Raw genomic sequence first — 12,283 nt, forward strand, 5'->3', positions numbered from 1 at the left:
GCAGAATGCCATGGAGGAGAGTTGAAACGGGACGTTTGTCCACACGAGTGTGGAGGAGAAAGGATGATTGCGTGGAACATCTCCATCGAGATGTTCTTCCTTGGATTGTCCTCCTGTCACACAAAGGAAGAACATCAGAGCAATGATTTAGTAAACTCCTACAAATCTCCAGGCTTATTCTGGTGTAACGGCCGTCAGATCCGAAGATAGCGTTCCTCAGCAAATGGAAAGAACAGACATTTTGGCCCGGCTAGTTTTTATATAATCCCCGACATGAGCCCCTCAATCAGAAACACCCGTCAGCTCCATCATGACCTGGAAAGGCCAAAACAAACGTGACCAGTACCGGTGTCGTCTTTGCACAGCGGTGCTAACAGCTGTGCTAACCGGAGAGAAAGGATGTGGAAAGAATGTCAAGGTAATGGCGTAGGATGGCGTGTTGGGCGAGCGGTCCGCTCATGAGCAACGTCAGGCCTCAAGCGTGAAGGTTTTATGGTAATTGGCCGTGTAAGAACATTTGACTCTGGTGAAGAATTGAAGGAGTACAGTAGCCTGTTTCATCAATCCCGAGGCCTCAAGGACCAAAACATGCTCATTTGATGTTCTTGGCTCAATTTATCCGCCACTTATAAAGCCGCGATCCTTTTACCAGTTTTACAATTCCATGATCCCTGCAAGTGCAGGGAGGAAATTTGCATGGATGCATACACTCGTTTCCCTTTTATTCCCACTTTACACTCCCTTTATTGGTTCCAGATTTGACCGCACTAAGTGAATTTGATATTAAATGTAATGTAATTAAATGTAAATACAGTTTTTAACATTAGAGCCCTTTAGACACAAAATAACACCCCTATAGTCACATTTATACTCCTATTCTTTGTTTACATCACATCGCTCAGGGACATAACAGACGACCGCCACTAACATAGAAACCTAATTTGTCTCAAACCGAGTGAGGAAGGAGGACAAAGCAGCCAAAAATGTACCATTTCCACATGGAATGCGAGGCTGTGGTGGCTCCCTAGCCAGCCTCCATGCAGTCTGACATGTCATTTCATAACATCACTGCTACCAAGAATAATACGCACCACCTGACCAATCTATTTATTGTAAGGCAATAGCGAGGGATGATAAAGTAATCCCTCATTTATCACGAGACCTGCCAGTGATAAGTGAATGTACCTCCTAAATGGTGCTTGAACGTCGGCCGAGGCCTCGAGACGGAGCGCATGGTTTCTGTTGCATGCAATAAGCCCCAACACAAACAACTTCATTTCCCTCGTGGTCGACTTCCCTGCCTTGTAATTTGAGCGTGTCCACATCACAGCGCTGTCACACACAACTCCCACTCTGCCCTCCGTGGAATACTGTACACCATAACATGTCTGGAATATACTCGACGTCCTGCACCACAAGGCCTGGCGTACATGCTATATTTATGACACACATTCTTTGCATGGGCACCCCGAAGCTAAATTCCTGTTAGCTCCCCACTCGGACATGCGTGTCGGCCACATGTGTCATGGCGGACTATCGTGTGGCCAAATTCAGAGAGCGTGCCGAGGAGGGGAGGAAGCAGAGGCAGGAGACCTTGGGGCCAACGTTCGGGGATCCGTTACCAATGCAGGGCCCGGTCCTGTCAACACCAGCTCACTGTGAGTTACAGACGTCCACGCAGCCGGGGGCCGGGGGGGCCGGGGGGGTTTGAACAGTAGCTGTGATGGCTGCTTTCAATGATGATCTGGTTAAACAGTCTGACGTACGCACGGGATTCAGATCTCCATGCAATAACCCAACGCTGACCAGGCTCACATCAGGACGGTGGCTTTACTTCCATCTTTACTTTCCAATCGTGTCCACATGGAGATCCCGTGTGATCCCGTGTGATCCCATTTGTGTAACCAGCTAGCTGGAGTCGGGGAAATGGAGGACCCAAGCAAAGCAGGTTGTGGTTTTTGTGGAACATTTTGGAATGACGACAACCAAGGTACCATGGTACGCAGATACCAGGTCTGGGCTGCACGCTGACGTTCTGCATTCTCCTGGTGCCAAGGACGCCGTGACCTCCACAGGTTGTCTGTGTGTCCTGTTAACGACGGACCCCCCCCCCCAGCTGGAGATGGTTTCGTTAAAGCGTGTAGTGACAGAACTGCTTTCAGTAGAAAACGGGTGTTGTCATCAGCACTTTGGCTCACTTACTACTGAAAAGATGTTTACAGATGAAATGGTTCTCCACTCAGTGGCTCTCCTGGTTCCTCTTAGGCCTGCCGGAGGAGGCGGAGGAATGGGGGGGTGGGGGGGATAAAGAGTGAGTGGAGTGATTACCTCAATCTCAGGCGGACTGAGTCACTGCTGGCAAGCAGCCTGCTGGGCCTTGCCAGCCTTTGTATCTATTGTAGTTTATAGGTAATATAGTACTGTACTGTAATATAGTACTGTACTGTAATATAGTACTGTACTGTAATATAGTACTATACAAGTACACTACCTGATAGTTGTCTTACCGTCCCGGTCACGGTGCCTTCAGGGTTAAGGTCCGACATAGCCTCGCTTGCAAGGAAGAAAGCGGTAAACAGGAAGTGGCAGCACGTGGCGGGCGCGTGAGGCAGCGTCTCTGGTGGGTTTGTTGGGGTCAAAGGTGAACTCTCACTCGGCCTGGTGCAGGAGCAGCAGAAAAAGGTCAGAGGTGAGAAGTCTATAAAACTTTTACCGCCCACTGGACATGTTTGACACAAGCGCTCACCCCACACTGGCGGGGGTCATGCGGGGGTTTTCAAAGTCCAACACTGCGGTGCTCCCCAGGGGTTTTCGAGGTCTAACATTGCCTGGAAGTCATCTGTTGGTCTAAGACCGCTCTGGTCAAGGTGGCATGAGGAAAAAGCCTTGATGCTGTGGTGACCCCTGAAGAAGAATAGACGCGTCCAGCTGTGGCAGGGAGGATGCCAGAGAGGACCCGAGTGAGGAAAACAGCAGCAGACCAGATGAGCTGGTCATAAGATAACATTTAACGTGTCACCCGGTGAAAAACAGGGAAGACAGAAAGCAGCGTCTTGGGTCCTGGACCAACGAAAACCAGCATGACTGGCTTTGACATCTGTTCTGTGGTACAGAAAAGAATTAGTGGAAAATATCTGTAGACTTGGCCTGGAATCAAGATGTTTAGCCCCCGACTCTAATGGCTTATTGGACTTTTCCAAGGGTTGCTGCGACGGCTGCTGGGGTTTGGTCACCCGAGCGCCAAAGACGGGTAATTCGTTAGGCCTACTTAGAAACAGCAGCAAGTGTCAAAGGCGTCCACGTGGGTTGTGTCGGGTCTTTGGTGAGGGCCAAGGGTTGTGCCCCACGTCTCCATGGGCGACCGTATCAAAGCCAACCTGGAAGGTTTAAGAACATACGGTCATACCATGATGGTGGGGGTGGTGTTATAGCTATAAAGACTTATTTGGGGGATTGTTGTGTAGCTCAGAAAATGTTTCCCATATGCATTATTTATTTTAATAGTAAAACGTTCCGAGAATAAAACAGGAGATGAAGTAAATGAAATGAAAGTTGGGGAAGATGAAGTCTGGTCTATTTACCAAACCAGGTTTAGTCTGGACAAAGAGTTAGGAAGACCGTAATGTAAAAAGCACATCATCATTTACAAAAGAACACTAGTACGACAAGTGTGGGGGGGTGGGGGGGGTTTGAAATGAGATCTGCAGAAGATGCTCAGCACATTCAGGAAGTGAATCACGTCAACGTTTTCCTCTAAAAGCCACTCATGCCAAGCAAGTGCACGAGTGGGTCCGTCACCAATCATCTCCAGTGGGAACGTCAGCAGTGGTTTTCCCTCCTGGACAAGAGGAGGTCAACACGAGCAGGGCTGTCATTCTAAGGTTATGGAGACGGCCCAGATGGACACTAAATAACACCATGAATGATGGCCTTTTAGCTGCCGGAGCGCCAACGTTTCCAAGGGCCTAAAGCGGCTCTACTGCCTTCATTTCGCTACAAAGCAATTCCAAATCATCCTAAAGTCGGATGGTCCTGTTGAGTAACTTTGCATTTTTTCCTAATTGTGTTGGACGTAATAATGAAGGTTTCCATAGATAGAAATAATGGGACCAAACTGCCTCATTTTACTTTAAAAGACCAGGTTTGGTGTTTGAATGCCTGAAAAACACGGGTCTCTTTTTTCCCCCCCAACATTTGTTTTTTTGTTTGTTTTTTTTTACAACTTTAAACTTTTGTAAAAAAAAAAAAACAACTCATCTGTGATGCGTTACTTCTAAGGACTGACAAAGTCTGTTCTTTAATCTCTACAATCAGACGCCATTTTCGCCTGTTCTAGTAAAACCCACTACCGTTTGTAACTGAGTGAAATTCCCCATTCAACCCCATTCCCCGACCTTGTAGACCTACAGATCCCTCCAATATGAGGAAGAACTAAGTGGATTCCAAGACTTTGGCACCTTGTAAAGCCGTATGCGACGCCAACGTGCTAATTGTTCATTCCATCAGCATGAAGGCGTAAAGGACGAGGTGCAGTCAATGTTCGCACTAAATATGCCTGCTCCATCCATTTCCCTCAGGTCTTGGAGAGCTGCTGGTCCTTGAGGGTCCAGGCCCCGGCCACCTGGGGCTTCTGGAGCCGTGCGTCATCTCTCCAAACGTGCCATGCGTCCTCGGTGGGTCTATTTTTTAAATGTATAGCTTAGATGGCGCCAAGTTTAACAGCACAGCGGGCAACAAGCGTGTGAGGTAAGCATGATCTCATTGCCATGGTTTCAACACCCGAGACCATTTACCAGCAGGGGTCACCAGTCTGGTTTAGGGCCACTCTTCCTCCTCCTCTTCCTCACCAAGTTCTTCTACAACCAACATGTTCAGGATGGAACGGCAGGGCCTACATCATCTCCTTAAATGTGATTGAAAGAGTTCAGCATGGCTTGCGACGGCGCTAGGCACCTAGGCACTAGGCACATAGGCACGTAGGCGCTAGGCCCCTATACGCTTCCAAAGCAAGCAGTAATTGACAGCAGCAGGATAATGAGGTTTGTACAGGAGCTTGGGTATCTGTAAAAATATAACATTACACGCTCAACATTACAGCAAACCTTGTTCCACTGCACTTGAAGCCAGGGCTTATGTTGTCCGTGTCACTTACGGTGTGGTTTATCTCCTCGTTCACCAGCCTCAACCCCCCCTCAGCACCCCCAGCCAAGGAGTATTATCTTTACCACAGTGGAAACACTGGTTCTCGGCCTCGTGTGTGGCAACATCACCGTGCTAAGTACACACAAGGGGCGACATCGTAAGTACGACTTGAAACATCATCTTCACAACCATTAGGGTTGGACACCGTTTAGGGGGCGCTAGCAGGGCCGCCCACAGCCACATTGGCACAATCATGTGGAAAAGGAATATTTTACAGTCAGGAGCATAGAAAACCTGTTTACTACCTTTGAAATACTTTTAACATTAGAGCCCTCTACACATGACATAACACCCCTATAGTCAGCGTTAAAATCTCACTACCTTCTAAATATGTTTAACATTAGAGCCCTCTAGACATGAAATAACACCCCTATAGTCACCGTTACAACCTTACTACCTTATGAATACGTTTAACATTAGAGCCCTCTATACATGACATAACACCCCTATAGTCACATTACAATCTTACTAACTTCTAAATACATTTAACATTAGAGCCCTCTATACATGACATAACACCCCTATAGTCATCGTTACAACCTTACTACTTTATAAATACATTTAACATTAGAGCCCTCTAGACATGACATAACACCCCTATAGTCACTGTTACAACCTTACTACCTTATAAATATGTTCAACATTAGAGCCCTCTAGACATGAAATAACACCCCTATAGTCACCGTTACAACCTTACTACCTTATGAATACGTTCAACATTAGAGCCCTCTAGACATGACATAACACCCCTATAGTCACGTTACAATCTTACTACCTTCTAAATACATTTAACATTAGAGCCCTCTACACATGACATAACACCCCTATAGTCAGCGTTAAAATCTCACTACCTTCTAAATATGTTTAACATTAGAGCCCTCTATACATGACATAACACCCCTATAGTCATCGTTACAACCTTACTACTTTATAAATACATTTAACATTAGAGCCCTCTAGACATGACATAACACCCCTATAGTCACTGTTACAACCTTACTACCTTATAAATATGTTCAACATTAGAGCCCTCTAGACATGACATAACACCCCTATAGTCACCGTTACAACCTTACTACCTTATAAATACGTTTAACATTAGAGCCCTCTAGACATGACATAACACCCCTACAGTCACTGTTACAACCTTACTACCTTATAAATACGTTTAACATTAGAGCCCTCTAGACATGAAACAACACCCCTATAGTCAGTGTTACAATCTTACTACATTTAACATTAGAGCCCTCTAGACATGAAATAACACCCCTATAGTCACAGTTACAATCTTAACCAATATACTGTAGTAGACTTTATGGCAGTATAAATACGTTGGGGTGCAGGGAAGCGCAGTGGGGGTTCCATCCCTTACAAAAGGGAGCAGCCGTACCATTACACCACCAGGGACAAATGGGCCAACCGGGCATCCAACCGTGCCACGTGTTGTCTACAGGACTAGGAAGACCTGTTTAGGCGGGACCCTGCGTACCACAGCTTGATAATGACGCTCCTGGTTCCTTCATCAGTCTGACGTGCAGACAGAGATGATGCTTTGCAACAACGGCGTCCAGGAAATTCCAAGGATCTTTTACGGCTCCGTGAACAAATGGAATAGTGTGGCGATAACGACGATAACAGCGCAGCAATCAGGCCAGGCTGTGATCATATCCAAATGTTTTATATCTGCTGGAATGCAGACCAGAACACGATGGAAAGGCGCTCGTTGAATTGGGAGAGACGGCTGCGGATTCGAACGTTCTGCCTTAGCATAAACATGGCAGCAGATGTAGATATTTTCCTCCATGAAGTCTGAGGTGTATCGCTGTGCTAACATGTCGGACATGTCGTCTGAGCGATGCTTTGGAGATGAAGCCAACCCATGGCATCATGGGAGACATTTTGAATCCGTCCAGGATGAGCTTTCTTCTCATCACTTGGCCAGCGCCGTCTCCGCCGTCCAAGCAATACTCCCAGCTCATTTTTGGCAACTGATGTTACAGACGTTGCATCACTGCGATACGGAGAGAAAACTAGCAAGAACGTAGCCCAACAACTGGCCGCCCCGCCCCGCCTCTGCCCGCCCGCCCGCCCGCCCGCCGCTTCCACCTCAGTAGCATTACAAAAGCATGTGGTGCTTCTAGGGTTTCACACTGGTAGGAAGGGGCCAAGTCCAAATCATAAAACCACATCCAACAGGCTGAAAAGAAAAGCTGCCAGGACTCCGCTTTCACCTCAACCTCGGCTGGAAGGGAGAAATGGCGCACACCCGCTACGCCGCTGGATGATGTTTGGCTCGCAAAGGGGGGAAGGAGTTTTGAACTCATGAGAGGACATTGAGGACACGACTGGGACAAAAAACAAAAAGGACCTGATGTTGGTCTAGTTCAGGGGTGGGCAAACTTTTTGACTCATGGGCCGCATTGAGTTAACAAAATTGTGCGGGGGGCCAGAACATATATTTAACACACATGATTTTACGCTTATAATTTTTATAATTTTAATCATTTTTAAAATATTTTTTAAATAATTTTTAATAGTTTTTAAATAAATTTTAATAGTTTTTAATAATTTTTTAAATAATTTTTAATATTTTTTTAAATAATTTTTAATATTTTTTTAAATAATTTTTGATAATTTTTTAATAATTTTTAATAATTTTAAATAATTTTTAATAATTTTACGCCTTGAATTATTTGTCTAATTTTAATTGTCATACTATCAGCTATATGTTCTTGTTTCCTTTTTTTCAGGAGCACTTTAAATATCAGACCACATCAAACTACGATTTTTTTTTTTTTTTTTACTGAATAAGACATCCGACTTGAAAGTCATGTTGCCAGCTGGTATGTTAAAAGTTGAAATACTTAAAAGCAACTGGCGGGCCGGATTCAAACGTTTGGTGGGCCGCATGTGGCCCCCGGGCCGTAGTTTGCCCACCCCTGGTCTAGTTCATCCTGGAGTGTGTTCCGTATTAGCGTTCCGAATGTTCAGTAGGTGCTGATCCCAAGACGGGGGATTTGACATTCCCATGATTCATTTAGACGCGAGGTACAGAAGATGAATAGATGGTGAAATCAGACATGGCTGACCAAAACAACCAGACACAAAAACACCCCGTTTTTATACGACCGTCACCACAGAAAAGAACTGTACCTCCATGTTGAGAAAATATGAACGATTCTTTGAGCGAGACGAGCGAGTTGGACGGCGTTTTGTTCGCCGTACGAGCAGCAGGACCAACGCTACTGTAATTGTCATTGCCATGTCCGAGCGGGACCACATCAGTCAAGTCATTGGCTGGCCGGGTACCCAAATCCTTCCCAGGCCAATCCAGGCCACGACGGAGACAGACCAGGAATAACCGACAACCTTCAAGCCGTGTCATGTCCTGCCAGTGTGGGTTTCTTTCTCCATTCAGTAGAGTGCATGGGGCTGTGGGAGAAATTTCAAGTCAATCCAACATGTGTAATAAATAGCATAGGGGCACAGTAGGGGTGCTGGTTAACATTTTCCAAAATATTTGTGAGCAAGTATGCAGACACGGGACAGAAGAACATGCTTCCAGACCAGAAGGCCCCATCGCTGCTTGTCTAAGACGCTAAAGGAGAAGAAGAGCATTCTACCAAGAATAGACCAAATTAGGAAACACTTTCATAACCAAGAAAGCAACAGAACTATTCCGATGAGCCCCTTGCCAAGATCAATATTTGATCAGGGGGGAGACCCCCGCATCATCACCACCTCTCTGTTCTTGAAAACAAGGGGGAGTCTCTACGGTATCCTTTCATTACAGCAGTTTATGGCCCCAAGGCGAAACTTGAACAGACCCGGTCCAAAGTCTGTCAAACACGTATTACACCCACCAATCAATATGAAGACCGGACGCTTTCACGCTCCGTTAATTCCTTCTTAATCCCCTTTTTAGCCGACTTCCATCTTATTTGTAAGGCAGCTAGTCTAAGACCAACAACGTATCCTCCTGACCTTCCTGCTGCATGAAGCATGAAGTAGAACTGGATTGGCACGTTTTCTCTCGCGTGCGTTTACCTTTGAGGCTAAAGTGCTGGATCTGCCCGCCCCGGCCTGCTGAGTTCTGGGTTGCACATCAAGTCCGGCCGCCCAAGCAGACACTGATTTGCAAGTTTCCAACCACTTGTTGTCCAACGTGGATCGGTCTCAGCAGGATCATTTTCTGTCATGACTCGTTAGAGGTCAGACACGCCGCATGAAACGGGAGGATTTGGCGGTGCCGCTTTGAAAAAAAAAGTCACTATGGTGACCAAAGGTCCTGGTTCTCTTTGGGCCCTTCAATCGACCAGCATTAGCATTAGCTCTGACAAAAAGCCAAAGAAAAACACAAGCATGGGGAGTTAATACCGTGTTGAAATGTCATGAAACCGAGGATATCGTACCCATCGCCAGTTCAAACGGAGTCCCATTACGGGACAGGAGTTCAGCGTGTCATTGGAGTCCAAAAACAGGAAAAAGAGCCCTTCGGGGACAAAAAGAGTCTCTGGTTTGTGCCACTTTGCCGTCGCCATTAGCACGTCACCCAGGCTGTTTTCACAACCTGTTGGACACCTAATGGTTTTCCTCCTAGATAATGGTTTCCTCAAGGTCTTTCGATTGGAGTGGAGTGGAAACCAGCAAAGACATCAGGACAAGACAGTGGTGGGCCGGCCTAATAGAATAATTGGCGAGGAGAGGCTGCGGTGGCAAAGAAAGCGGTGGAATTGGGTCAGCCTGGGGGGGGTTACAGACCCCCAAATGCCCAGCAGACGGCCCGTGTAGAGACGTGCTGATTAGCATTTGTTTTTCCTCAAGCTACTGACAGCGGGGCCGATGTCCGGGAGTAGCATGGATGTTTTTATTGTGTCCCCCGGGCCCCCTGGTGGCAGTTTGAAGGTAAACCGAAATACCAGATCCAGTGGCGCTGTCTACACGTGTATAAGAATGCGCTCGCATATGGTGTCAAGATATAAATCCTGTTTGTGACATATGGCTTAAATCAAAGCTGCACCCCCCAATGCCATTTAGGAAGACCACTGACAAGGTTTATTGCAAGTGGCCGTGGTGATTATAGAGCTACACATTTAGAATGCAAACAAGAAGCGTTTGGGTCATGAACCTCATTCTCTGGAAAGCGACGAGCGTTTTATTGCCAGACTTTAGTCTTTTTTCCGAGAGGAAGAAAAACAAAGCTTGTTATCAGTGGACACATTTACCAACTTATTTTCCTTTTGACACCTCAAGTCGACAAGGAGCGAGTTGGGGCCCATTTACGTTTGTGATTTACATCGGACTCGCGTGGGTCAGTGAGCCAAGACGGGAGACGTTATGACGGCAGGGAGGAGCTATGCTGATGCGATCTGGTGAGCAGCGGCCCATGTCTGGTGGGCGGAGCCACTAAATATTAATACTGCCATAGTAACAGAATGCAATTGCTCCTCATTACACATTTACATGAATGACAGTCGCCTTTCATAATACAAACCAATAGAAAGACCAACATCAAGACAACCACGGAACCACAGTAAAAGTACAGCAGATATCGGTGCCTCATTTCAAGTATCGCTACCACTGCCCAATTCCGGAGTCCATTGTCATGGCGGCGTTCCGCTTAACGTTTGTTTTTCACAACGGTGAACTTCTAGCTGAAATGCGGGTGAGGAAACCTTGGAAAGGTACGTGACCTCAAAAGATGCAAAAAAATAATCGAATGTGATGGCATGGAAGTCATGTCGCCGAAGGAAGATTTTGCGGAATGCCTTGGAAGTACTGGAACATTCCACTTTTATTTTGCTGTGGATCTCATTTCATATTGGTGAATGTATACGTTTGTATTTAATTATACACATATTTTAATTGTCAGATTCTTTCATTTTGTTTATATAGTTCATTTTCATTTTTAGAACATTTTTTGGATTTTTTCAATGACTTACGACTTAGTCCATTCAAAGAACAAGGCATAGTTTTTGGACTAAATTGGAATGTTTAAGTACTAGTTCAGGCACCATTTCCCAAGTATATTCCAGATACATTTCAGATACTCAACCCCGCCCCCATCTCACTCCAGACTGAAGTTTTCCTGCGTGATGACAAGAAGCCGTAATGACAAAAATGTCGGATTTTATTGTTTTTCCAATGTGGGCAGAAAATGAAGGAGCACTTTGGAAAGCCAACATCCAAAGCGTCCGAAGATTCAACACCTACAGACACATGGAGGCCATTTCACGAAAGAGTGGGGGGGGGTTTCAGCGTTCAAGCAGAAGAATGCATGAAAGAGCCGTGTTTGTAGGTCGAGTCCACGGAAGCGCGTCTGTGAGTGCTTGTGGAAAAACACTGAAAGTGGGCTTCAACCTGAAGTCCGCCAAAGAACCTGAAGACGGGAAGCTTGGTGCTGGACAGGTCCTCATCCTGACGGATTGGCTATGCTAGCGTCACCGTGTTTGCTGTGAGGGACACGGAAGGCGGCGCTTGAACATCCGTCAACTCGAACGCTGACTTTGGGTCTGTATTCCCGTTGTTAAAGGGCTTTAGTTTTTTTTTTCTTTGCCTAGACAGGAAAAAGTCTTGAAAAAGCAAATGAGATGTTGTGAAGAGAGTCCAAGACCGAGCCGAGAGTTTATGTTGGACCGCCTGGTTGTGGTCAGTCACAGAATGAGCTCCAGAAGGATCGCTAGAGTCCATCCCTGCATGGATGCAAGTGATGCAGCATTGGCCAGTTTTTGGTCTTTTTTTTCCACCCAAAAAATAGAAGGCCATCACCACAGGCAAGCGTGTTAGCAATAGCGCCTTCTAAGAACAGATTACACCCAAAACCTCCATGCATCGTCATGAATAAAATTTAAAATTAACGAGGAGCATAATATGGAAATAAGCAACATATTCAAGCGAGCCGACAGTACAGTAAGGTTTCAGTACATACGTCATAAAAACTGCCCGATTCTGTTCTCATCGTCCTAAGCTTTGGTCTGTTGACAAAACAAAGGCAGTGAGAATATACTATATATAAAACTTTCGATATTTTGACTGACAGGCCATAGTCATCAATCACTGTTTTTTGAAAACTGATCTAGCA

The 12,283-nt window shown here is 45.9% G+C and overlaps 1 protein-coding gene across 2 annotated transcripts in view; it reads right to left on the minus strand.

Annotated features, from left to right (window-relative positions):
- Positions 1-2,202: 2,202 nt before the first annotated feature.
- The window catches only part of mpp7a (MAGUK p55 scaffold protein 7a), a 50,607-nt gene continuing 40,526 nt past the window's right edge, over positions 2,203-12,283 (minus strand). For both annotated transcript variants that reach the window (XM_058060661.1, XM_058060663.1), the window contains 3 exons: positions 2,747-3,377; positions 2,508-2,658; positions 2,203-2,267 (listed from right to left, as the gene is read on the minus strand). The gene's annotated coding sequence lies outside the window, so the exon portion shown is untranslated. The remainder of the gene's footprint in view (positions 2,268-2,507; positions 2,659-2,746; positions 3,378-12,283) is intronic.

This window comes from Doryrhamphus excisus, chromosome 21 (genome assembly GCF_030265055.1).
Source record: "Doryrhamphus excisus isolate RoL2022-K1 chromosome 21, RoL_Dexc_1.0, whole genome shotgun sequence".
Classification (NCBI taxonomy): domain Eukaryota; kingdom Metazoa; phylum Chordata; class Actinopteri; order Syngnathiformes; family Syngnathidae; genus Doryrhamphus; species Doryrhamphus excisus.